This window comes from Mustela erminea, chromosome 5, assembly GCF_009829155.1.
Source record: "Mustela erminea isolate mMusErm1 chromosome 5, mMusErm1.Pri, whole genome shotgun sequence".
NCBI classification, from domain to species: domain Eukaryota; kingdom Metazoa; phylum Chordata; class Mammalia; order Carnivora; family Mustelidae; genus Mustela; species Mustela erminea.
The window spans coordinates 26,637,221-26,663,276 of NC_045618.1; the positions used below are offsets into that span (position 1 = coordinate 26,637,221).

A 26,056-nucleotide genomic window follows, 5' to 3' on the forward strand; every position below is an offset into this window, starting at 1 on the left:
GTGCTCCATGCAATATGTAATAACCAATGCTCCATAATACCTATCACCTGGCTCCCCCAACCTTCCACCCCCCGCCTCTTCAAAACCCTCAGATTGTTTCTCAGAGTCCATAGTCTCTCATGGTTCATCTCCCCCTCCAATTTCCCTCAACTCCCTTCTTTTCATCTCCTTATGTCCTCCATGTTATTTGTTATGCTCCACAAATAAGTGAAACCATGATAATTGACTCTCTCTGCTTGACTTATTTCACTCAGCATAATCTCTTCCAGTCCCATCCATGTTGATAAAAAGTTGGGTATTCATCCTTTCTGATGGAGGCATAATACTCCATAGTGTATATGGACCACATCTTCATTATCCATTCATCCGTTGAAGGGCATCTTGGTTCTTTCCACAGTTTGGTGACCGTGGCCATTGCTGCTATAAACATTGGGGTACAGATGGCCCTTCTTATCATTACATCTGTATCTTTGGGGTAAATACCCAGTAGTGCAATGGCAGGGTCATAGGGAAGTTCTATTTTTTAATTTCTTGAGGAATCTCCACACTGTTTTCCAAAAAGGCTGCACCAACTTGCATTCCCACCAACAGTGTAGGAGGGTTCCCCTTTCTCCACATCCTCTCCAACACATGTTGTTTCCTGTCTTGTTAATTTTGGCCATTCTAACTGGTGTAAGGTGGTATCTCAATGTGGTTTTAATTTGAATCTCCCTGATGGCTAGTGATGATGAACATTTTTTCATGTGTCTGATAGCCATTTGTATGTCTTCATTGGAGAAGTGTCTGTTCATGTCTTCTGCCAATTTTTTGACATGGTTATCTGTTTTGTGTGTGTTGAGTTTGAGGAGTTCTTTATAGATCCTGGATATCAGCCGTTTGTACTGTCATTTGCAAATATCTTCTCCCATTCCATGGGTTGCCTCTTTGTTTTGTTGATTGTTTCCTTTGCTGTGCAGAAGCTTTTGATCTTGATGAAGTCCCAAAAGTTTCCTTTCAAAAGTATGAAAGAATAGGAAGACAAAAGGAAAATGGAAACATGTAATGATTTCTTTTCCTTCTGCAATCCATGCATGGAAGGACAGAAAGCTCCTTTTAAGTTTAAGTAAAGAACCAAAAGATACCCATAGACATACTAGAATGAGGCATAAACTATTTTTATAGTTAGAAAATCATTTTTACAGCTGGAAAATTTTAAAACTGGAAAATCACAGAAGTGGAAGAGCCATGGGCCCCATGGAGTGCAGAAGAGGATATCGGTATGGGTCCCAGGGTATGTGATAAGCCACAGTTGTCCAGCCAGCCAGGTTGCAACTGGACATAGAGTCTGTGATTCCAAATATCTAACTCCATGCTCTTATCCTAAATCAGATGTAGAAAGATCTTTGGAGCAAGATAAAAGTGTATCCCCTTAAAATTGAGGGTAAGAACAAAAAAGGAGAAAGAAATCTCATTGTTATTATTTTTTTTTAATGACACTCATTTAAACTTCATCACATGGTATCATTCTCACTGATTCTTGTATGTTGGGGACAGGCCATGAGTTTCCCAATTAAAAGTGTACCACCTGTGTTATAAAGCTGTCTTGTTCTGCCTTTGCTCTCTGCCTTGAAGTAATTCTCAGTCTTTCCAGGTTCTTCTCCCAGCCCTGTTCTCCTGGCTAAGGTGTGTCTGTGCATATCATGAGTAGAGGAACCAGTACTTGGAGGACTGTGTCCTCCCAGTGATGAGGGGAGCCCTGGTCCTCACATATGTCCTTGTACATAAGGTCTTTGCTCATCTCTGCGGAAGTGGCCTTTTCCTAACTCATCCTAAGGTGCCTCCTGCATCCACTTCTGATCTGCACAATTTGTAAAACCTGTATTCTCCTCTGCCAGAATAGAACCTGGCACCACTATTCCCCACCAACTTGATCTTCATTTTTTCTGTGCCTCCTCTGTCTCTGCAAACCCACACTTCCAGGACACTCAGTTCCAGCTATGTGATTTCTGTACCCCCTATTACAGGAGCATCATGAGAGGCCCTCCGGCTGGCCACTGGCCATTAACTTTCCTGTGGCTCCACTAACCTCTGGTGGCTTAGGAGGCAAGATTCTCAAGGGAACTGAGGGATAGCCCTGAGTGTTTTTCCCGTCCACTTGACCTAAGCCTCCTGAGGCCCAAGGCTTTTACTCCTGTCTCCCTCACATGTTGGGACCTGCTGCTTCAGATTTCTCTATCTAGGTGTTTTTGTTTTGTTTTGTTTTGTTTGTTTTTGTTTTTCCCCTCACCTGGAGTTTCATGCCACTCCCCCCTCCAGGCTGGTAAAAATATCTGAGGCATCTTTCTCATTCCCCACCCTTAAAACCTACATGTCATACATATCTGTTTACGTCATCTAGATGGCAGATACTAGTCTTCTTCCTCCTTCTCTAAAACAATATAACCTACCCTCACAGACAAAGGGATGCAAAAGAAGCCAGCTACCAATAAAAATGTGTGGTGTCTAAAGGTCAAAGAGTAGCTCCATTATTCCAAACAATTTTGTAAATCTTGGTGAGGGTGGGCAGCAAGGATACTATTGTTTTATTATTAAAAGGCATTTTATATTCTGTTGAGGAGCTAGTAAATTTACAGTTTTCTTTTTTTGCACAGTCCCCTTCCCATTACATGGAGAGAGGGAAGGAGGGATGGGGAGACAATGGGAGAAATACAGAGAGAGGAGAGGGAAAAAAGTGAGAGAGAAGAAGGGAATGAATTAGGAAGAAGTTAGACTTTCAAACTATGCTTAAAATCCGTCAAATATAGTAGGAGTATCTATAAATATTATGACAAAATTGCATCATTTTATACACAACATATGTGGCAGCTTCTCTAAATTGTATGCAGCTTGTTGATTATTTAAATTTTAGTCATCTAATCATACAGTAATTGTAATCCCACATGAAGCCATGTGGCTCTCACTTGTTAACCTTCATGGGTTGTACCAGTTTTCCTTCTGTTTACTAGGCAAAGAAGTCCAAATGTGAGATAAGGAAAGTCAGATAATTATAATGGAATATTTTAATAGGTGGGAAAGAGATAAGGGTAAATCTCTTACCTTTCTTGTCTCTCTCTTTCTGAGCTCTGTGTCCTTTCTTGCTCCTGTCCATCTCATTGGGGAATTTCCAGGTTCAGGACCCCACCATCTCCTGAAGCCCTCAGAATGGCCAGGAATGGGATAGAAAAAGGACTGATGGGAAGAGCCATTCAGCTTATAGTCTTGGAAAGAAGGACTCTTCCTTCTCTTCATTTAATTTCTTCTGCATTGGAGTAAAGTCAGAGCTTAATGACTCAGATTATAGCTTGGATTCAAAAGAATGGAGACAAGAAGACAATTTGGCCACCCCCATACAGGTTTTAAGCTCATTCCTAAAGCTTACCATCATCAAACTTAATAGAGGTGTGTAGGTTCACCAGCATGGACACACACACACACACACACACACACACACACACACTCACATAAAATGTTAGTATGGTTGATCAAGAATGTTGTGATATAGTAGATCTAGGTATAAGGAATATGAAAAGGACATGAAACTGCCCTCAGAGTTCTACTGTACCTTTCAGAAAATAATAATATTGCAATCAGTTTATTGCATGATACCAATAATTATAATGCTATGAAAACTAAAGGTTATCCTATCTGACATGCATTGTGCTGCTGCCACTGTTCCTGTCACTGTCCTGGTGTCGTCTTACTTAACCCTCAAAACACAATTTGTTGTCAGTTTACTCCAATTTTACAAGATGCTGATGCACAGGGTCGAAGAATAACTCACTCTGGGTAACATAGGGTTTAACATACAGGTTTTGTTATACTCCAAAAATGAGAAGTAAAACACCGTGGAAGGAACAAATGCATCCACTTAGGAGTCTGGGAAGCATCACAGTAGAGACAATGAATAAATGAGGATTTGACAGATATGTAGGAGTTTTCTGGATGGAAAGGAAGCAAGAAAGTGAAGGAAAGGGAGGGGAGAGGATTGAAAGGGAGGGGGAGGAAGGACATTGACAAAGGCCAGCATGATGAAAAGGCTTAATACTCGGTGAACTAATTTCCCTACTAGTGAAGCTCAAAGTTAAACAGCCCAACACCTTGAAATGATCTTTGATAGGAAGGGAAGAATCAGATAATAAATCATCTACCTTTTCTAAGACTTTTTATTCACTTTTTAAAATTTCACCATTTAAAAAGGTTTTATATGTTTTTTCATCCCACCTGGTATTTTTGCTTTTTAAATGTAATTGATCTTCCTTAGACATAGTACTAAAAATGTACTGAACAGCTTAATTGTATCTTGATCATTCAAAGGATTTCTTTAGTTTTAAATCCTCAGAGGTCATTTTTTTAAATAATTTTTTATTTTTATAAACATATATTTTTATGCCCAGGGGTACAGGTCTGTGAATCGCCAGGTTTACACACTTCACAGCACTCACCAAAGCACATACCCTCCCCAATGTCCATAATCCCACCCACTTCTCCCAAACCCCCTCCCCGCAGCAACCCTCAGTTTGTTTTGTGAGATTAAGAGTCACTTATGGTTTGTCTCCCTCCCAATTCCATCTTGTTTCATTGATTCTTCTCCTACCCACTTAAGCCCCCATGTTGTATCACCACTTCCTCATATCAGGAAGATCATATGGTAGTTGTCTTTCTCTGCTTGACTTATTTCGCTAAGCATGATACGCTCTAGTTCCATCCATGTTGTCGCAAATGGCAAGATTTCATTTCTTTTGATGGTTGCATAGTATTCCATTGTGTATATATACCACATCTTGATCCATTCATCTGTTGATGGACATCTAGGTTCTTTCCATAGTTTGGCTATTGTGGACATTGCTGCTATAAACATTCGGGTGCACGTGCCCCTTTGGATCACTACGTTTGTATCTTTAGGGTAAATACCCAATAGTGCAATTGCTGGGTCATAGGGCAGTTCTATTTTCAACATTTTGAGGAACCTCCATGCTGTTCTCCAGAGTGGCTGCACCAGCTTGCATTCCTACCAACAGTGCAGGAGGGTTCCCCTTTCTCCGCATCCTCTCCAGCATCTGTCATTTCCTGACTTGTTTATTTTAGCCATTCTGACTGGTGTGAGGTGATATCTCATTGTGGTTTTGATTTGTATTTCCCTGATGCCGAGTGATATGGAGCACTTTTTCATGTGTCTGTTGGCCATCTGGATGTCTTCTTTGCAGAAATGTCTGTTCATGTCCTCTGCCCATTTTTTGATTGGATTATTTGTTCTTTGGGTGTTGAGTTTGCTAAGTTCTTTATAGATTCTGGACACTAGTCCTTTATCTGATATGTCGTTTGCAAATATCTTTTCCCATTCTGTCAGTTGTCTTTTGATTTTGTTAACTGTTTCCTTGGCTGTGCAAAAGCTTTTGATCTTTGTGAAATCCCAATACTTCATTTTTGCCCTTGCTTCCCTTGCCTTTGGCGATGTTCCTAGGAATATGTTGCTGCGGCTGAGGTCAAAGAGGTTGCTGCCTGTGTTCTCCTCAAGGATTTTGATGGATTCCTTTCGCACATTGAGGTCCTTCATCCATTTTGAGTCTATTTTCGTGTGTGGTGTAAGGAAATGGTCCAATTTCATTTTTCTGCATGTGGCTGTTCAATTTTCCCAGCAACATTTATTGAAGAGGCTGTCTTTTCTCCATTGGACATTCTTTCCTGCTTTGTCGAAGATTAGTTGACTGTAGAGTTGAGGGTCTATTTCTGGGCTCTCTATTCTGTTCCATTGATCTATGTGTCTGTTTTTGTGCCAGTACCATGCTGTCTTGATGATGACAGCTTTGTAATAGAGCTTGAAGTCCGGAATTGTGATGCCACCAACGTTGGCTTTCTTTTTCAATATCCCTTTGGCTATTCGAGGTCTTTTCTGGTTCCATATAAATTTTAGAATTATTTGTTCCATTTCTTTGAAAAAGATGGATGGTACTTTGATAGGAATTGCATTAAATGTGTAGATTGCTTTAGGTAGCATAGACATTTTCACAATATTTATTCTTCCAATCCAGGAGCATGGAACATTTTTCCATTTCTTTGTGTCTTCCTCAATTTCTCTCATGAGTACTTTATAGTTTTCTGAGTATAGATTCTGTGTCTCTTTGGTTAGGTTTATTCCTAGGTATCTTATGGTTTTGGGTGCACTTGTAAATGGGATGGACTCCTTAATTTCTCTTTCTTCTGTCTTGCTGTTGGTGTAGAGATGTGCAACTGATTTCTGTGCATTGATTTTATATCCTGACACTTTACTGAATTTCTGTACAAGTTCTAGCAGTTTTGGAGTGGAGTCTTTTGGGTTTTCCACATATAGTATCATATCATCTGCGAAGAGTGATAATTTGACTTCTTCTTTGCTGATTTGGATGCCTTTAATTTCCTTTTGTTGTCTGATTGCTGAGGCTAGGACCTCTAGTACTATGTTGAATAGCAGTGGTGATAATGGACATCCCTGCCGTGTTCCTGACCTTAGCGGAAAAGCTTTCAGTTTTTCTCCATTGAGAATGATATTTGCGGTGGGTTTTTCATAGATGGCTTTGATGATATTGAGGTATGTGCCTTCTATCCCTACACTTTGAAGAGTTTTGATCAGGAAGGGATGCTGTACTTTGTCAAATGCTTTTTCAGCATCTATTGAGAGTATCATATGGTTCTTGTTCTTTCTTTTATTGATGTGTTGTATCACATTGACTGATTTGCGGATGTTGAACCAACCTTGCAGCCCTGGAATAAATCCCACTTGGTCGTGGTGAATAATCCTTTTAATGTACTGTTGAATCCTATTGGCTAGTATTTTGTTGAGTATTTTCGCATTTGTGTTCATCAAGGATATTGGTCTATAGCTCTCTTTTTTGATGGGATCCTTGTCTGGTTTTGGGATCAAGGTGATGCTGGCCTCATAAAATGAGTTTGGAAGTTTTCCTTCCATTTCTATTTTTTGGAACAGTTTCAGGAGAATAGGAATTAGTTCTTCTTTAAATGTTTGGTAGAATTCCCCCGGGAAGCCGTCTGGACCTGGGCTTTTGTTTGTTTGGAGATTTTTAATGACTGTTTCAATCTCCTTACTGGTTATGGGTCTGTTCAGGCTTTCTATTTCTTCCTGGTTCAGTTGTGGTAGTTTATATGTTTCTAGGAATGCATCCATTTCTTCCAGATTGTCAAATTTATTGGCATAGAGTTGCTCATAGTATGTTCTTATAATAGTTTGTATTTCTTTGGTGTTAGTTGTGATCAGTCCTCTTTCATTCATTATTTTATTTATTTGGGTCTTTTCTCTTTTCTTTGTGATAAGTCGGGCCAGGGGTTTATCAATTTTATTAATTCTTTCAAAGAACCAGCTCCTAGTTTCGTTGATTTGTTCTATTGTTATTTGGTGTCTATTTCATTGATTTCTGCTCTGATCTTTATGATTTCTCTTCTCCTGCTGGGCTTAGGGTTTCTTTCTTGTTCTTTCTCCAGCTCCTTTAGGTGTAGGGTTAGGTTGTGTACCTTAGACCTTTCTTGTTCCTTGAGAAAGGCTTGTACTGCTATATATTTTCCTCTCAGGACTGCCTTTGTTGTGTCCCACAGATTTTGAACCATTGTATTTTCATTATCATTTGTTTCCATGATTTTTTTCAATTCTTCTTTAATTTCCCGGTTGACCCATTCATTCTTGAGAAGGATGCTGTTTAGTCTCCATGTATTTGGGTTCTTTCCAAACTTCCTTTTGTGGTTGAGTTCTAGCTTTAGAGCATTGTGGTCTGAAAATATGTAGGGAATGATCCCAATCTTTTGATACCGGTTGAGTCCTGATTTAGGACCGAGGATGTGATCTATTCTGGAGAATGTTCCATGTGCACTAGAGAAGAATGTGTATTCTGTTGCTTTGGGATGAAATGTTCTGAATATATCTGTGATGTCCATCTGGTCCAGTGTGTCGTTTAAGGCCTTTATTTCCTTGCTGATCTTTTGCTTGGATGATCTGTCCATTTCAGTGAGGGGAGTGTTAAAGTCCCCTACTATTATTGTATTATTGTTGATGTGTTTCTTTGATTTTGTTATTAATTGGTTTATATAGTTGGCTGCTCCCACGTTAGGGGCATAGATATTTAAAATTGTTAAATCTTCTTGTTGGACAGACCCTTTGAGTATGATATAGTGTCCTTCCTCATCTCTTATTATAGTCTTTGGCTTAAAATCTAATTGATCTGATATAAGGATTGCCACTCCTGCTTTCTTCTGATGTTCATTAGCATGGTAGATTCTTTTCCACCCCCTCACTTTAAATCTGGAGGTGTCTTCGGGCTTAAAATGAGTTTCTTGGAGGCAACATATAGATGGGTTTTGTTTTTTTATCCATTCTGATACCCTGTGTCTTTTGACAGGGGCATTTGGCCCATTAACATTCAGGGTAACTATTGAGAGATATGAATTTAGTGCCATTGTATTGCCTGTAAGGTGGCTGTTACTGTATATGGTCTCTGTTCCTTTCTGATCTACCACTTGTAGGCTCTCTCTTTGCTTAGAGGACCCCTTTCAATATTTCCTGTAGAGCTGGTTTGGTGTTTGCAAAGTCTTTCAGTTTTTGTCCTGGAAGCTTTTAATCTCTCCTTCTATTTTCAGTGATAGCCTAGCTGGATATAGTATTCTTGGCTGCATGTTTTTCTCGTTTAGTGCTCTGAAAATATCATGCCAGCTCTTTCTGGCCCTGCCAGGTCTCTGTGGATAAGTCAGCTGCCAATCTAATATTTTTACCATTGTATGTTACAGACTTCTTTTCCGGACTGCTTTCAGGATTTTCTCTTTGTCACTGAGACTTGTAAATTTTACTATTAGGTGACGGGGTGTGGGCCTATTTTTATTGATTTTGAGGGGCGTTCTCTGAACCTCCTGAATTTTGATGCTCATTCCCTTTGCCATATTGGGGAAATTCTCCCCAATAATTCTCTCCAGTATACCTTCTGCTCCCCTCTCTCTTTCTTCTTCATCTGGAATCCCAATTATTCTAATGTTGTTTTGTCACTTATCTCTTGAATTCTCCCCTCGTGGTCCAGTAGCTGTTTGCCCCTCTTTTGCTCAGCTTCTTTATTCTCTGTCATGTGGTCTTCTATATCACTAATTCTTTCTTCTGCCTCATTTATCCTAGCAGTGAGAGCCTCCATTTTTGATTGCACCTCATCAATAGCTTTTTTTATTTCAACTTGGTTAGATTTTAGTTCTTTTATTTCTCCAGAAAGGGCTTTTATATCTCTCCAGAGGGTTTCTCTAATATCTTCCATGCCTTTTTCGAGCCCGGCTAGAACCTTGAGAATCGTCATTCTGAACTCTAGATCTGACATATTACCAATGTCTGTATTGATTAGGTCCCTAGCCTTCGGTACTGCCTCTTGTTCTTTTTTTTTGCGTTGAATTTTTCCGTCTTGTCATTTTGTCCAGATAAGAGTATATGAAGGAGCAAGTAAAATACTAAAAGGGTGGCAACAACCCCAGGAAAATATGCTTTAACCAAATTAGACGAGATCCCAAATCATGAGGGGGGAGAAAGGGGATAAAAAGAGGTTCAAAAAGGAAGAAAGAAAAAAAAAGAAAAGAAAAGAATTAAAAAAAAAACAAATAAGAAAAATATAAAAAAGAAAATATATATATATTAGATAAACTAGTTAAAAAACGTTAAAGAAGAAAAAGGTAAAAGTTAAAAAATTTTAACCAGAAGGCGAGAAAAAAAAGCAAAAAATGAAAAAGAAAAAAATTAAATTAACTGCAAGACTAAAAAAAATCACAGGGAAAAAGCCATGAGTTCTGTGCTTTGCTTTCTCCTCCTCTGGAATTCTGCTGTTCTCCTTGGTATTGAAACCGCACCCCTTGGTAGGTGAACTTGGTCTCGGCTGGATTTCTTGTTGATCTTCTGGGGGAGGGGCCTGTTGTAGTGATTCTCAAGTGTCTTTGCCCCAGGGGGAATTGCACTGCCCTTATCAGGGGCCGGGGTGAGTAATCCGCTTGGGTTTGCTTTCAGGAGCTTTTGTTCCCTGAGCGCTTTCTGTAGAGTTCTGGAGGACGGGAATACAAATGGCGGCCTCCTGGTCTCCGGCCCGGCGGAGGAGCCGAGAGCCCAGGGCCCCACTCCTCAGTGCGCCCTCAGAGAACAGCGCCCAGTTACTCCCGTCTGCCTGACCTCCGGCCGTGCTCCGAGCTCACCGAGCCTGCGACCGGTTCAAGGTAACCCCGGGCTGCGAGCTCACTGTCGGCTCTGTCTCTGTAGCCGGCTTTCCTCTTCCAATACCCGCAAGCTCTGCGACACTCAGACACCCCTGATCCTTCTGTGACCCTGCGGGACCTGAGACCACGTTGTCCCCGCGTGGGCTTCGCCCCGGTTTAGCCTCTGGAGCGATGTCCCTCAGCGGGACAGACTTTTAAAAGTCCTGATTTTGTGCGCCGTTGCTCCGCCGCTTGCCGGGAGCCGGCCCCTCCTTCGGGGTCTATCTTCCCGTCGCTTTGGATTCACTTCTCCTCCGGTCCTACCTTTCAGAAAGTGGTTGTTTTTCTGTTTCCAGAATTGCTGTTCTTCTCTTCGATCTGCCGATGGATTTGCAGGTGTTTGCAATCTTTAGATAAGCTATCTAGCTGATCTCCGGCTAGCTGAAGTAGTCTCAGCCTGCTACTTCTCCGCCATCTTGACTCCTCCCTGTCCTCAGAGGTCATTTTTATTTAACATCAGGTAGTATTACACCATAGGTGTATAGGGAACCAATTATCAGAAAGTTCTAGATAACTCAAGTGTATTCAGCAAGGAAATCTAATGGTAAATGAATAAAAAAACAAGGAGATACCCAGTTCAGATATTCTTTAGAAGACCTTTCACTAATGGGCATAAGAAGCACATCTAGGAAAATTGCTCAACTCAAAAGCTGAATTGGAAATGTAGACAATACCAATATATGCTGTTTCAACACAAAATGATGCAGCTATTCTGTCTAAAAACTGGGTGAGATTCTAGGAATTTTTGTTGTTGTTGTTGTATGAAGTTAAGACACACCAGAAAAAACTTTCAGATATGGGTATTGAAAAAATTTCTCATTTTGTCTCATCTTCTTTCATCACATGGAGACTGAGAGTGAGATGTTCCCTCTGCTCCCTTACTCTTCAGATAAGCATGTGAGGCCCATCAATTCCAATGTGTAAGCTTAATAAGTTGGATACTGATTGCAAAATCCTTCAACACAGCCTAATCAAGTGAACTTTTAGTTCTTGAAGAACAAAGCCATTCTTTAAAATATGCCTTTTACAGAATTCACCAGCAAAAGCATCAAAAAACAACATGCTTAAGTGGAACTAAATATTGCAATAGTCACTTTTCAACTGAGGTCCTTAGTTTTCACATCTGTTAAATGAAGTAATTTGCCTGGGTGATTTTGAAGTATCTTTCAGCTTTGACAATGTGAAAGAATTTCAATCTAAAATGGAACTGAAGGATATAAAATGGAAAATCTCACGCATATGCCCTCAGGAAAACAAAAGTTAAAAGACCGAGAAACTAATATCTTGTAAATGACTGATTTACAGAACACTGACAATATTGGAATGTTTTTAAGCGATAAGGAGTCGGTCGGGGATTATTTCATATCAACCATGGAAAGTATTGCTACATTCTGGGGCATGAGCAAAAAATGACCCAGGTCAGGTTGGTCGCACAAAATAAACTGAGCAATTTTGTCTGTATGACTGGACTTGTTCTGCCTGCTTGGGCAATTTTTGAAGCTAGTCTTTTTTTATTATTATTATTTTAACAGACTCTAACTGACCTTTTCTCTCTTTAGATTTCCTGCCCAGAAAACAGTCTGCCTAAAACCCTCCGTGGATTTGCTTGTAGATTGCTACTGTTGGTCCTCCCAAATTGCAATTCATCAAATTGCAATTCAGTTGCAATTGCTATTCCTTCATCTTCTAGACAATTTTGAGTTTGCCTCAGTTTATCTCTTTATTTAGGTAGGCAGCAACCATAATGACTACATTAGGCATTTAGTAGAGCCTAGGGGCAAACTAAGGAGAACAATGCAATGTACAGATTGCCAGGGAAGAATTACCAACGAGATGGTTACTTAGCCACCTATCTTGCTCAAACAATGGCCTGGAGTAAACAGTTTACAGCTTTCCCTTGCTTTGTTTTTGCTGTCAGCATCAGACAATTTAAAGTTGCCAATCTCCTACCTGTTTGGATAATGTCCAGATTGCTTGGTGAATTGTTTCTGTCATTCCACTTGGGATCTGAGCAGTAGTCTGGGGCCACCCATTCTGTTTGGTCCAGCAGACTTCAGGCACTGTGACATGGACCCGTTATTGCCCTAGAATCTCGGAAGTCCACTTCAGAAGAGAAGCCAGGTGCCTCCCACTTCATTAGTTGCTTGTTTAAAGCAATTTCATGTTTCTTCCCCGCCACCAACAGTTACATTTCAATGATGAAAATAACAAAATGAAGTGGCACATTCTCCTGCTATATTTAAAATAACAAATATCTGTATTTCTCATGTATGGAGATGATACCAGTTACTACTATAAAGATATAATTGTTATTCCAACAGTGGCCAAAAATGGGTGTGGATCCATGTGCACACTGACAAACTTGTTGGTTCTGCACTGCACAGCTGTGACATTCACTGCTCTCCTGTGTCCTTTCTCAATCACCAGGTCAAGATACTGGAAAAAAACAAACATACAAGCAGCTGTGTCTGATGTTGAGTTTTAAAAATGACATAGATGCCCTCATTTACCTCTGTAATCACATGATCGCCCTACATTAACAAGCTTTTAAGGCCAGTGCACTAAGTTCCATTGTCTAACTCCTAAAAAAAATTAGAAATAGAAAATTTTGTGAGAGAAGATAAACTATACTAGATCAGATACTTCGAATATGTTTGCACGAAGGCTAGATTAATGATTAACCATTTATAGAACACATTAACATTTTCATGCCTGTTTTTTCCCTCAAACAACATTTTTTGAATGTTTTACAAATATATCTGCAATTCCCAGTTTTGAATTAAACAGTACTCTCTTTTAGCCTAGGTAGGAAGATGCAAGGAATTTATTGAAGAAACTCCTGATAGTTTTCTACGAAAGAAAGATGATTTAGAAAGATGAATCTGCTCTGTTAGAAGGAAAAGCTGACCATCTTATTAATATATATTATATTATATAACACATATATAATATTATATCATATAACATAGATATATAATATTATATTATATTATTGATAATATAACACGACGTAACATAACGTAGCATAGCATAACATAACATAATATAAATGTATCTTTCCTTGTAGTTTCTGGCAATTATTTTGGTGATAGTTAATAACACATTTCGCAATACTAGAGTACCATTTATAGTTAATGTTAAATGATTTCCAAAACCATTAATGATTGGGTACCAGAAGAAACTGAAACACAACTTGTTTCTATGGATTTTGACTCTTCTGTTTATATCCAACAAACCTGTGCATATGTGAGGAAAAAGAAAAAGAATTACAAAAAGATGACCTATTTCCCTAAATCTCAATTGCAATAAAGCTCATTATAATGATTTGTCATCCACAAATATTAGTATTTTACTTCAGTATAACTTATAAAAAACAAATAATGATAATGTTATCAAAATATTATATTGATATCCTAAAATAAGAGCATGAAAGTGATGGGAACATGACGTTTAACAATGTTAATTCATTTTTTATTCCTTAAGAGCGAAGAACGCTGGATTTTTTTTAATAGTTTAAAATTTAAAAAAAGTCAACAGCATTGCAATGGCTTTAAACACACACCTTTTAGTTTTACTTGTTTCATTGATAAATAAAATATTTATATTTTATTAAGTTAATAAAAACCTAAAATAGTGTACAAAATTATATTCAAATATTAACTCAGCTTCAAGCTTTAACCTGTCCACATTTTATAGAATAGAATTATTATAGGGCTTGATTCTTATTATAGGTTGCTTTTTAGCTAAAATAATATCAGAATCTTAGGGGCTGATTTTACGGTGTTTTTGTGTGTTTTTTCTCAGGTGAATTATTAAAATCTAGTTTGATTAACAACCAAACTTTATGATTCTTAAGAACAAGTTCTTTACAGCGTTAGCCTACTTCTTAGAACTTAAGTCCACCACTAAATACAAAAAGTTACCATCACTGAGCCTGTTTAAATTGTCCAACTCAAAACCAGCTATCCCTTTGAATCCTTCACTGTGTCTCCACCTCTGATTGCCCCCCTTCTAGCCCCAGCAGCTCTCACTGAGCCCAGACCTCTCTCCAGGTCCCAGGCCATTATACCTTGAATGGTCTTTAAATGTAACTGACAGCTCCTTTTGGGCATCAGCCATACTGTGGTGATCTGATAACTAGATTTGTGGCCTCAAGCATGGTACTATCCCATATGTGTTCAATTTTCTCCATTTGCAAAATACTAGGGTTTAACCCATACCTAACAGTACCTATATAAGTGAAAGGACATACAGATGTCAATTAAAATACAGTAGGAGATGAGGTGCCTAGGTGTCTCAGTCAGTTAAGCAGGTGCCTATGGCTCAGGTCATGATCCCAGGGTCCTGGGATCAAGCCCCATGTTGGGCTCTTTGCTCAGCAGGGAGCCTGCTTCTCTCTCTTGCTCTCCCTCTCACTATGCCTGCTTGTGTTCTCTCCCTCTGTCAAATAAATGAATAAAATCTTTTAAAAAGATAAAGTACAGTAAGAGAAAGATTAGCCATTCTAGCAAGGGCCCAGTCTGGGATTTAGAATGCATGGGTTCAAACTCTTCTTTTTTTAATCTTTTTTTTTTTCCCAAATTTTTTATTAAATTCTTGTTAGTTAACATATACTGTAGTATTTATCTCAGGAGTAGAGTTTAGTGATTCCTCACTTACATATAACATCCCGGGCTCATCATAACATGTGCCCTCCTTAATACCCTCAAATTATTTATCAGGAATTTGCATAATCTAAGTGTCTCTGCCTACAAAATGAAGATTCAAGCTATATGCTGTTCAAGTATAATTTTCAAAAAGCTAAAAGAATGACTTAAGAATATAAAATGAACATGTGTCAAACATTTTAATAAACACATTAAAAAATGAAGAAATCAATAAGATGCCAAACTGGCTAGATGAGCATTTGAAGAATAAGGTATTTATAGGAAATTTGATTTTAAAACTGATAGAAAAATTACTGTGTTAGATATAGAACCATTAAATCACTTGAGGAAAATAACCCTTAATGTTTAGGGTTATCTGTTCTACCAGACAATATTTTTTTATTTTATTATGTTATGTTAGTCACCATATAGTACATCATTAGTTTTTGATGTAATGTTCCATGTTCCATGATTCATTGTTTGTGTATAACACCCAGTGCTGCATGCAATACATGCCTTCCTCAATATCCATCACTGGGCTAACCCATTGCCTCACCTCCCTGCCCTCTGAAACCCACAGTTTGTTTCCCAGAGTCCATAGTCTCTCATGGTTCATCTCCCTCTCTGATTTCCACGCCTTCATTTTTCCATTCCTTCTCCTAATGTCCTCCATGCTATTCCTTATGTTCCATATATAACTGAAACCATATGATAATTGTCCTTCTCTGCTTGACCCATTTCGCTTAACATATTCCCCTCAAGTTTCATCCATGTTGATACAAAAATTGGGTATTCATTCTTTCTGATGGTTGAATAATATTCCATTGTGCGTATGGATCACATCTTCTTATCCATTTATCTGTTAAAGGGCATCTCAGCTCTTTCCACAGTTTGGCTATTGTGGACATTGCTGCTATGAACATTGGGGTACAGATGGCCCTTCTTTTCACTACATCTGTATCTTTGGGGTAAATACCCAGTAGTGAAATTGCCAGGTCATAGGGGAGCTCTGTTTTTAATTTTTTGAGGAACCTCCACACCGTTTTCCAAAATGGCTTCATCAACTTGCATTCCCACCAGCAGTGTAAGAGGGGTCCCCTTTCTCCACATTCTGTCCAACATTTGTTGTTTCTTACCTTGTTAATTATTGCCATTCTAACTGGTGTAAGGTGGTATCTCAATGTGGTTTTGATTTGTATTTCCCTGATGGCTAATGATGATGAACATTTTTTCATATGTCTATTAGCCATTTGTGTGTCTTCATTGGAGAAGTGTCTATTCATGCCTTCTGCCCATTTTTGACTTGATTATCTCTTTTCTGGGTGTGGTTTTGAGAAGTTCCTTATAAATCTTGGATACCAGCCCATTATCTGCAGTACCATTTGCAAATGTCTTCTCCCATTTCATGGGTTTTCTTTTTGTTTTGTTGACTGTTTCCTTTTTTGCAGAAGTTTTTATGTTGATGAAGTCACCAAAGTTCATTTTTGCTTTTGTTTCTCTTTCCTTTGGAGATTTGTCTTGAAAGAAGTTGTTATGGCTGATGTCAAAAAAGTTACTGTCTCTGTTCTCTTCTAGGATTTTGATGGATTCCTGTCTCACAATGAGGTCTTTCATTCATTTTGAGTTTATCTTTGTATATGGTATAAGAGAATGGTTGAGTTTCATTCCTTCGTATATAGCTATCCCATTTTTCCAGCACCATTTATTGAAAAGATTGTCTTTTTTCCATTGGATATTTTTCCTGCTTTGTCGAAGATTATTTGACCATAGAGTTGAGGGTTCATATCTGGAGTCTCTATTCTGTTCCATTGGTCTATGTGTCTGTTTTTGTACCAGTACCATGCTGCTTTGGTGATCACAGCTTTGTAATATAACTTGAAATCAGGCAATGGGATACCCCAGATTTGTGTTTTTCTTTTTCAACATTTCCTTGGTGATATGGGGTCTTTCTGGTTCCATACAAATTTTAGGATTGTTTGTTCCAGCACTTTGAAAAATGCTTTTGGTATTTTGATCATTGTGGCATTGAATGTTTAGATTGCTCTAGGCAGCACATACATTGTAAGAATGTTTATTTTTCCTATCCATAAACATGGGATGTCTTTCCATCTTTTTGTGTCTTGGTCAATTTCTTTCACAAATGTTCTGTAGTTTCTAGATCCTTTATCTCTTTGATTAGGTTTACTCCAAGTATCTTAAGGTTTTTGGTGCTATTATTAATGGAATCAATTCCCCAATTACTTTTTCTACAATTACATTGTTAGTGTATAGGAAAACAACTAATTTCTGTGCCTTGATTTTGTATCCTGCCACATTAATGAATTGCTGTATGAGTTCCAGTAATTTGGGGGTGGAGTTTTTTGGATTTTCCACATAAAGTATCATGTCATCTGCAAAGAGAGAGTGTTTGACTTCTTCTTTATTTATTTTTGTTGCCTGATTGCTGTTGTTAGGATTTCCTGCACCATGTTGAACAATAGTGGCAGGAGTGGGCATCCTTGTTATGTTCTTTATCTTAAGGGAAAGGCTCTCACCTTTTCCCCATTGAGAATGATATTCACTGTGGGCTTTTCATAGATGACTTTTTATGGTATTGAGGAATGTTCCCTCTATCTCTACATTTAATCAGGAAAGAATGCTATATTTTGTCAAAAGTTTTTTCTGCATCAATTGAAAGGATCATATGGTTCTTGTCTCTTCTCTTATTAATGTATTTTATCACATTGATTTGTGAATGTTGAACTACACTTGCATCCCAGGAATAAATCCCACTTGGTCACGGTGGATAATCCTTTTAATGTACTCTTGAATCTACTAGGTAGGATCTTGTTGAAAATTTTGGCACCCATATTCATCAGTGATATTGGTCTGTAATTATCCTTTTTGATGGGGTCTTTGTCTGGTTTGGGGACTAAGGTAATGCCGGGCTCACAGAATGAGTTTGGAACTTTTCTTTATGTTTCCAATTTTGGGAAACACCTTCAGGAAAATAAGTATTATATCTTCTTGAATGTTTGTTAGATTTTCCCTGGGAATCCATCCAGTCCTACACCCTTGTTTTTTGGGAGGTTTTTGATCACTGTTTCAATTTCATTACTGGTTATTGGTCTATTCAGATTGTCAATTTCTTCTTGTTTCAGTCTTGGTAGTTTATAGGTTTCCAAAAAGGCATCTATTTCTTTTAGGTTGCTTAATTTATTGGCATAAATTTGTGGATAGTAATATCTAATAATTGTTTCTATTTCCTGGTATTAGTTGTGATCTCTCTCTTTTCATTTATACTTTTATTAATTTGGGTCCTTTCTCTTTTCTTTTGGATAAGTCTGGCCAATGGTTTATCAATCTTATTAATTCCTTCAAAGAACAGCTTCTAATTTATTTTTTAAATATTTTATTAATTTATTTGACCCACAGAGAGAGAGGGATCAGAGGTAGGCAGAGAGGCAGGCAGGGAACAGGGAAGCAGGCACCCACTGAGCAGAGAGCCCAATGTAGGGCTTAATCCCAGGATCTCAAAATCATGACCTGAGCCAAAGGCAGTGGCTTAACCCACTGACCCACCCAGGTGCCCCCAAAGAACAAGGCTTCTAGTTTCGTTGATATGGTCTACTGTGTTTCTGGTTTCTAATTCATTAATCTCTGCTCTAGTCTTAAATATTCCTCTTCTCCTGAATTGCTTAGGCTTCATTTGTTGATCTATCTTTGTCTAAATCTTTCAGGTGTAGAGTTAGTTTGCACATTCAGATTTGTTTGTTTGTTTGTTTTGAGTGAGGCTTGAATGGCTATGTATGTGCCTGTTAAGATTGCCTTTGCTGTATCCCATAGGTTTTGGACTGAGGTGTTCTCATTTTCATTGGTTTCCATGAATTGTTTAAGTTCTTCTCTTACTTTCTGGTTTACCCAAACATTCTTAAGCAGGATGCTCTTTCACTTCCATATGTTTGAATTTCTTCCATTTTTTTTTTCTTGATTGAGTTCCAGTTTCAAAGCATTGTAGTCTGAGAATATGAAAAGAATAATTCAATCTTTTGGTATCAACTGAGACCCGATTTATGACCCAATATGTGGTCTATTCTGGAGAAAGTTCCATGTGCATTACATTAAAGAAGAAAAAGTATTCTGTTGTTTTAGGGTGAAATGTTCCGTATATTATGAGGTCCATCTTGTCCATGTGTCATTCAGTGCTCTTGTTTCTTTATTGATTTTCTGTTTAGATGATCTGTCTATTGCTGAGAGTGGAGTATTAAGGTATCCTACTGTTAATGTGTTGTTATCTATATGTCTCTTTATTTTGGTTAACAGTTTATTTATGTATTTGGCTGCTCCCATGTTGGGGGCATAGATATTTACAATTGTTAGAGCTTCTTGGTGGATAGACCTTTTAAGAATGATATAGTAACCTTTTGTATCTCTTACTACACCCTTTAGCTTAAAATCTAATTTTTCTGACATGAGAATTGCTACCCCAACTTTCTTTTGAGGTCCTTTGGCATGAAAGATGTTTCTCTATCCCCTCACTTTCAGTATGGATATATCTTTAGGTTCAAAATGAGTCTCTTATAGACAGGATATGGATGTACTATGTCTTTTTATCCAATTGGCAACCCAGTGTCTTTTCATGGGAACATTTAGGCTGATCATGTTGAAAGTAATTATTGAAAGATATTATTTTGTTGTCATCATATTGTCATCATCATGTGAAGTCCTTGCTTTTTTAGATAGTCTCTGTAAATTTCTGTTCTATATCACTCTGGGGGTCTTTATCCTTTTGTATACCCCCCCTTAGTATTTCTTGTGGGGTCAGATTCATAATCACATATTCTTTCAGTTTCTGCTGGTCTTGGAAGCTTCTTGGCTCTCCATTCTTTCTGAATAACACCCTTGCTGAATAAAGTATTCTTGACTACATGTTCTTCTCATTTAATTCCCTGAATATGTCTTGCCAGCCCTTTCTGGTTTGTTAGATCTCTGTGGACAGATTTGACATTACTATGATGCCCTCCCTCTTTACATAAGAAATATCTTCCCCCTCTATGCTTTCAAGATTGTTTCCTTGGATTTTGGATTAGCAAATTGTACTGTTATATGTCATGCTATTGTTCTGTTCTTGATCTTGGGAGGGGTCCTCTCTGCCTCTTGTACAGGAATGCTTGTTGCCTTCCCCAGGTTATGAAAGTTCTAAGCTACAATTTGCTCAAATATATCTTGTAGATATCTCTCTCTCTCCATCCCCCTCAGGGATCCCAATAATTCTGATATTGGAATGTTTCATTGAGTCATCAATCTCTCTCAGTTTGATCCCCTGGGCTTTAATCTGTTTTTCCCATGCCACTTTGGTTTCCTTCTTTTCTATCACCTTATCCTCTGGCTCACTAATTCGTTCTTCTGTCTCATTTACCCTGGCAGTCAGAGTATCCAGTTTAGACTGCATCTCATTCATAGCATTTTAAAATTTGGCCTGATTAGATCTAATTTCTGCCTGTAGAGATTCTATATTGTCATTAATATTTTTCTCAAGCCTAGATGTCAACTTCATAATTGTTATTCTGAAGTCTATTTCAGACATCTTGGTTATATCCATATCCATTAATTCTGTGGCAGAGACCACAGTCTCTGATCCTTTCTTTTATTGGGGGTTCCTCCTCCTAGTCATCTGTTAATGAGTGGTTGAATGAGAGTACAGAATTTGAAGTATTAAGCACAACACAAGCAGACACACCTGTTTTATAGGGACTTTAGGATTGTTGGGTTCTTGTTCTTCCAGTCTGTTTTCTGGGGTAGGGGCTCGGCATGCTGGTAGAAATCCAGTTCAATTCAGGAGATGGGTTGAAATAGTTGAAATAGGGTCCCCTGCTCCTATGCTATCTTTTTTGTTTTGTTTTGTTTTTTTCTACCAGACAGAAATTATTTGCATCTCTACTCGGCAGAAGCCTACAAGTTAACAGGTGGCTACACTAGGACAAGGGCTTTCAATCAGTGGTCTTGACAGTTTTCAATAAAAGGGCTCTCACAACTCTAAAATGCTATGAATCAATATGAGTAATATTTAGTTATATTACTGGAAAATGTATTAAAATTTATTTGAAAAATATGAAGTTTTCCAGCTTCTGGCATTTACTTTTGGTGTTTATTTTTGTTAATACCCAATATTACAAAAAATATTTTTTTTTGTTTTACAAACATGATTAAAAGATGGATAATCTTACTTATAAACACTCAAAAGATAATTAATACTCAGTAATAGAGAATCTTCATTAGACCCCTCTCCTGGTCACACAAGCTAATTTTAGGTTTTCTCTGAAACGCTATCTTGTACTAGCTGAAGTCCCAATGTAATGAATATGCTACTAATATTTTCATACATCGTTATTTTGTTATTTATTTTCTATTCTCAGAGGGGATGCTCGAGGTTAGTTTAGATTTCATAAATAGCATTTAACTTTCTTTTTGTCAAAAAAGAGTTCAAACTGATGTATCTTAGAACGTTTTATTAATATATTTGCATTTTGAAATTTAAGAATCCAGTTAATATTTTGTCTGTTTTCAAGTTTGTCCTTGTTACTCATAAACAAATTCTTTACCCATACCACCAGGTTGTATGGTCTGTGTATTTTTACTGTCTCGGAGTGGGTTTTCCCAAAAGCAGAACCTATAGCAAGCACTGACTCCAAACAATATATTTGGGAAGAGACCTCAGAAAACACTAGTAACAAATCAAAGGTATGCATAGAGTAAGCTGTGGTCTCCTTGAATAAAACACACTTCAGAACTGTCTTAACTGGGGGTAAGGAAGCTGGGGGCTTATCCTCCAGCTGCACTTACCATTGGCTAAAATCCCACCACTTGTAGTGGAAGGAAGCTTTCAAACCAAATTCCAGAAACAAAACACTCATATTGGAGCTGTGAATGCCAAAGGGGCCAACACCATCCACCTGGATATATCATTAAAAGTACTTTGGTTGAACATGGCTCTTTGTAAAGATTACCTGTGGAGTCTTTGAAATAATACCTAGTATTGGTTTTTCATGCTTCATTCAACTAAATTTTAGTTGGCTTTTACCACATTCTGAAATCATTTTTTTAAAAGATTTTTGTGTTAGAATAAGGTGTGGAAAATTCAGATGGCAATTAAATGGTCATATAATATTAACAGGCATAAGAAGTTAGAAAAGGGACAATGGAAACAATTTAATTTACCCACTAACCTTACAGATGATTGAGTAACTTGCCCCAAAACTGTCAGTTGGTGAGTGGTAACTTCTTGTACCACATGAGCTATCTGCTCCTAAAAAAACAGAACAAAACAAACCAACCCCTGTTTTATCTGATGTCATGATATTAGGATAGACTCCATGCAGAAGTTATGAGGTAGAAAAATTATCTGATGTCCTTCTACTTCTTTTTAAACAACTAATAATCTCTCCCTTATCAACATTCCCAAAGTACTTATTCCTTCCTTGGTCCTTGGTTCCTTGAATGGGCTACTTGAGGCACAAATATGGAATAGCTGAATTTGGTCAGTTTTGTTGAACCATCTGTCAGATATGAGAACTTTGATATCTATCAGAAGGAACCAACAGTGGCTAATAGAGAGTTGGGCATTTGGCAAGAACAAAGTTACCCAGTGAGAATGTACCTTACTAGTGAAGTCAATATTACTGGGATAAGTAAGGACATATTTACTGTCACTGTATTATTCAGGTATGGATTCTGAAACACCACAGTCTTGCAATTACAATATGCCATGCATGTTTAAAGCATTGTTATTGTTGATCCATGTTTTGACCCTGTATTTTATCTGTATAAAGCCTTAATTATTGATTTATTGAAGTCATGATAAATGGTTAGAGTTCTAATGGTTAAGCTAAGGCAGCAATTTCACTTATTTTATGAAAGGTGTGTCATCTCACTGGAAAACTAAGATGAGGTCATATAAATCTCTTGTTTTCTGGAACTGGGGTGTGTGTGTGTGTGTGTGTGTGTGTGTGTGTGTGTGTATGTAGGAAGCCAAGTTAATTGTGAACAGATGGGAGAAGGGGTTATGAGACATTAAAAAAGAAAGTTGGGTGCAGTAGATCTTCAATGAATGCTATCCACAGATGTGTGTATTAGAAAAGGTTTGTTTTGTTTTGTGCCCCTGTGCATGTGTGTGTATTTATGTGCATGTCTGTTCTTTGCTGTCTTTTTTTGTAAAGATCCCCACTTATCCTACTCTGAAGAAGTAGGATGAGCTTGAAAAGCTAAGACTTCCCAGTCTCCCAAAGCCAAGGCTCATCTCTCCTCCTTTACTTCCACTCTTTTTTTCTGCCTTTCATGGTTTTATCTGTGCAGTTTGTATTTTGTTTATTCCATTCTTCTCTCCTCAATGTATTTATTATGCTTTTTTTTCCCTTTTCAGTGGTTGCGCTTGAGTTTGCAATATACATTTACAACAAAGTCGAGTTCACCTTCAAGTAACACTGTATCACTTCACAAGTATTGCAAGTACCTTATAACAGAGTATTCCAAGTTCTCTCACTTCCTTCATCTCTTGTAACATTGCTGTCATTCATTTCCCTTAGCCATAAGCTATAGTCAAATTGATAACTATTATTATTTTGTACAAACTGTTCTCTGTTGGGTTAATTAAAAATAATGCAAATAAAATACTTTTTCAACCTTTTTCCCTAATGTTCTTCTTTGATTTATGTAGATCTGAGTTTCTGACCTATATAATTTGCCTTCTTTATGAAGAATTTCTTTTAATATTTCTTCAAGGCACGTCTACTGGCAACAAATTCCAACAATTGTTGTTCATATGAGAAAGTCTCTACTGTTTTCCACTTTTGAAGAATAATTTTTCTGGATACACAATTTCTAGGTTGGTGGTTTTCTTCTTTCAACATTTAAGTAGTTTTCTCCATTGTTTTCTTGTTTCCAAGATTTATGAAAAGAAATACAAAGTAATTCTTATTTTTACCTCTCTGTGAATAAGGGGTTCCCCACATGTATACCTGCCTCTCTCAAGATTTTTTTTTAAATTTTCTGCAGTTTGTATATGATACACAACTATAGTTTTTTTGTTGTTGCTGTTGTTGTTATTTTTGTTTTTGTAGTTACCCACTTAGTAGTCTCTGAAATTCCTAGATCTGTGCTTTGATGTCTATCATTAATTTTGGAAAATTCTCAGTTAATATTTTTCAAATATATCTTTTGCTCCTTTTCTTTCTTTCTTTCTCTCTAGTTTTTTCATTGTATACATGTTAAATTTTTTTCATCTTATTTTTTATTTTTTTATAAACATATAATGTATTTTTATCCCCAGGGATACAGGTCTGTGAATTGCCAGGTTTACACACTTCACAGCACTCACCATAGCACATACCCTCCCCAATGTCCATAACCCAATCCCCTCTCCTGACCCCCCTCCCACCAGCAATCCTCAGTCTGCTTTGTGATATTAAGAGTCACTTGTGGTTTGTCTCTCTCCCAATCCCATCTTGTTTCATTTATTCTTCTCCTACCCCTCTAACCCCCCATGTTGCGTCTCCACTTCCTCATATCAGGGAGATCATATGATAGTTGTCTTTCTCTGATTGACTTATTTTGCTAAGCATGATACACTCTAGTTCCATCCACATCATCACAAATGGCAAGATTTCATTTCTTTTAATGGCTGCATAGTATTCCATTGTATGTATGTGTATATATATATATGTGTGTATATATATATATATGTATATATATTACATTGTATGTATGTGTGTGTGTGTGTGTATACATATATATGTATATATATATATATCACATCTTCTTTATCCATTCATCTGTTCATGGACATCTAAGCTCTTTCCATAGTTTGGCTATTGTAGATATTGCTGCTATAAACATTCGGGTGCATGTGCCCCTTCGGATCACTACGTTTGTATCTTTAGGGTAAATGCCCAGTAGTGCAATTGCTGGGTCATAGGGTAGTTCTACTTTCAACATTTTGAGGAACCTCCATGCTGTTTTCCAGAGTGGCTGCACCAGCTTGCATTCCCACCAACAGTGTAGGGGGTTCCCCTTTCTTCACATCCTCGCCAGCATCTGTCATTTCCTGACTTGTTAATTTTAGCCATTCTGACTGGTGTGGGGTGATATCTCATTGTGGTTTTGATTTGTATTTCCCTGATGCCAAGTGATGTGGAGCATTTTTTCATGTGTCTGTTGGCCATCTGGATGTCTACTTTGCAGAAATGTCTGTTCATGTCCTCTGCCCATTTCTTGATTGGATTATTTGTTCTTTGGGTGTTGAGTTTGCTAAGTTCTTTATAGATTCTGGACACTAGCCCTTTATCTGATATGTCGCTTGCAAATATTTTCTCCCATTCTGTCAGTTGTCTTTTGGTTTTGTTAACTGTTTCCTTTGCTGTGCAAAAGCTTTTGATCTTGATAAAATCCCAATAGTTCATTTTTGCCCTTACATCCCTTGCCTTTGGCGATGTTCCTAGGAAGACGCTGCTATGGCTGAGGATGAAGAGGTTGCTGCCTGAGTTCTCCTCAAGGATTTTGATGGATTCCTTTCACACATTGAGGTCCTTCATCCATTTTGAGTCTATTTTCATGTGTGGGCTAAGGAAATGGTCCAATTTCATTTTTCTGCATGTGGCCATCCAATTTTCCCAACACCATTTATTGAAGAGGCTGTCTTTTTTCCATTGGACATTCTTTCCTGCTTTGTCAAAGATTAGTTGACCATAGAGCTGAAGGTCTATTTCTGGGCTCTCTGTTCTGTTCCAATGATCTATGTGTCTGTTTTTGTGCCAGTACCATGCTGTCTTGATGATGACAGCTTTGTAATAGAGCTTGCAGTCCGGAATTGTAATGCCACCAACTTTGGCTTTCTTTTTCAATATTTCTTTGGCTATTCGAGGTCTTTTCTGGTTCCATATATGTTTGGAGATTTTTGGTGACTGTTTCAATCTTCTAACTGGTTATGGGTCTATTCAAGTTTTCTATTTCTTCCTGGTTCAGTTGTGGTAGTTTATATGTCTCTAGGAATGCATCCATTTTTTCCAGATTGTCAAATTTGTTTGCATAGAGTTGCTCATAGTATGTTCTTATAATTATATTTCTTTAGTGTTAGTTGTAATCTCTCCTCTACATGTTACATTTTTGAA

At 37.7% G+C, this 26,056-nt stretch overlaps 1 protein-coding gene across 4 annotated transcripts in view; it reads left to right on the top strand.

Moving 5' to 3' along the window:
* Positions 1-26,056, top strand: part of GABRG3 (gamma-aminobutyric acid type A receptor subunit gamma3) — a 668,605-nt gene that overhangs the window by 404,039 nt on the left and 238,510 nt on the right. The window lies entirely within an intron of this gene.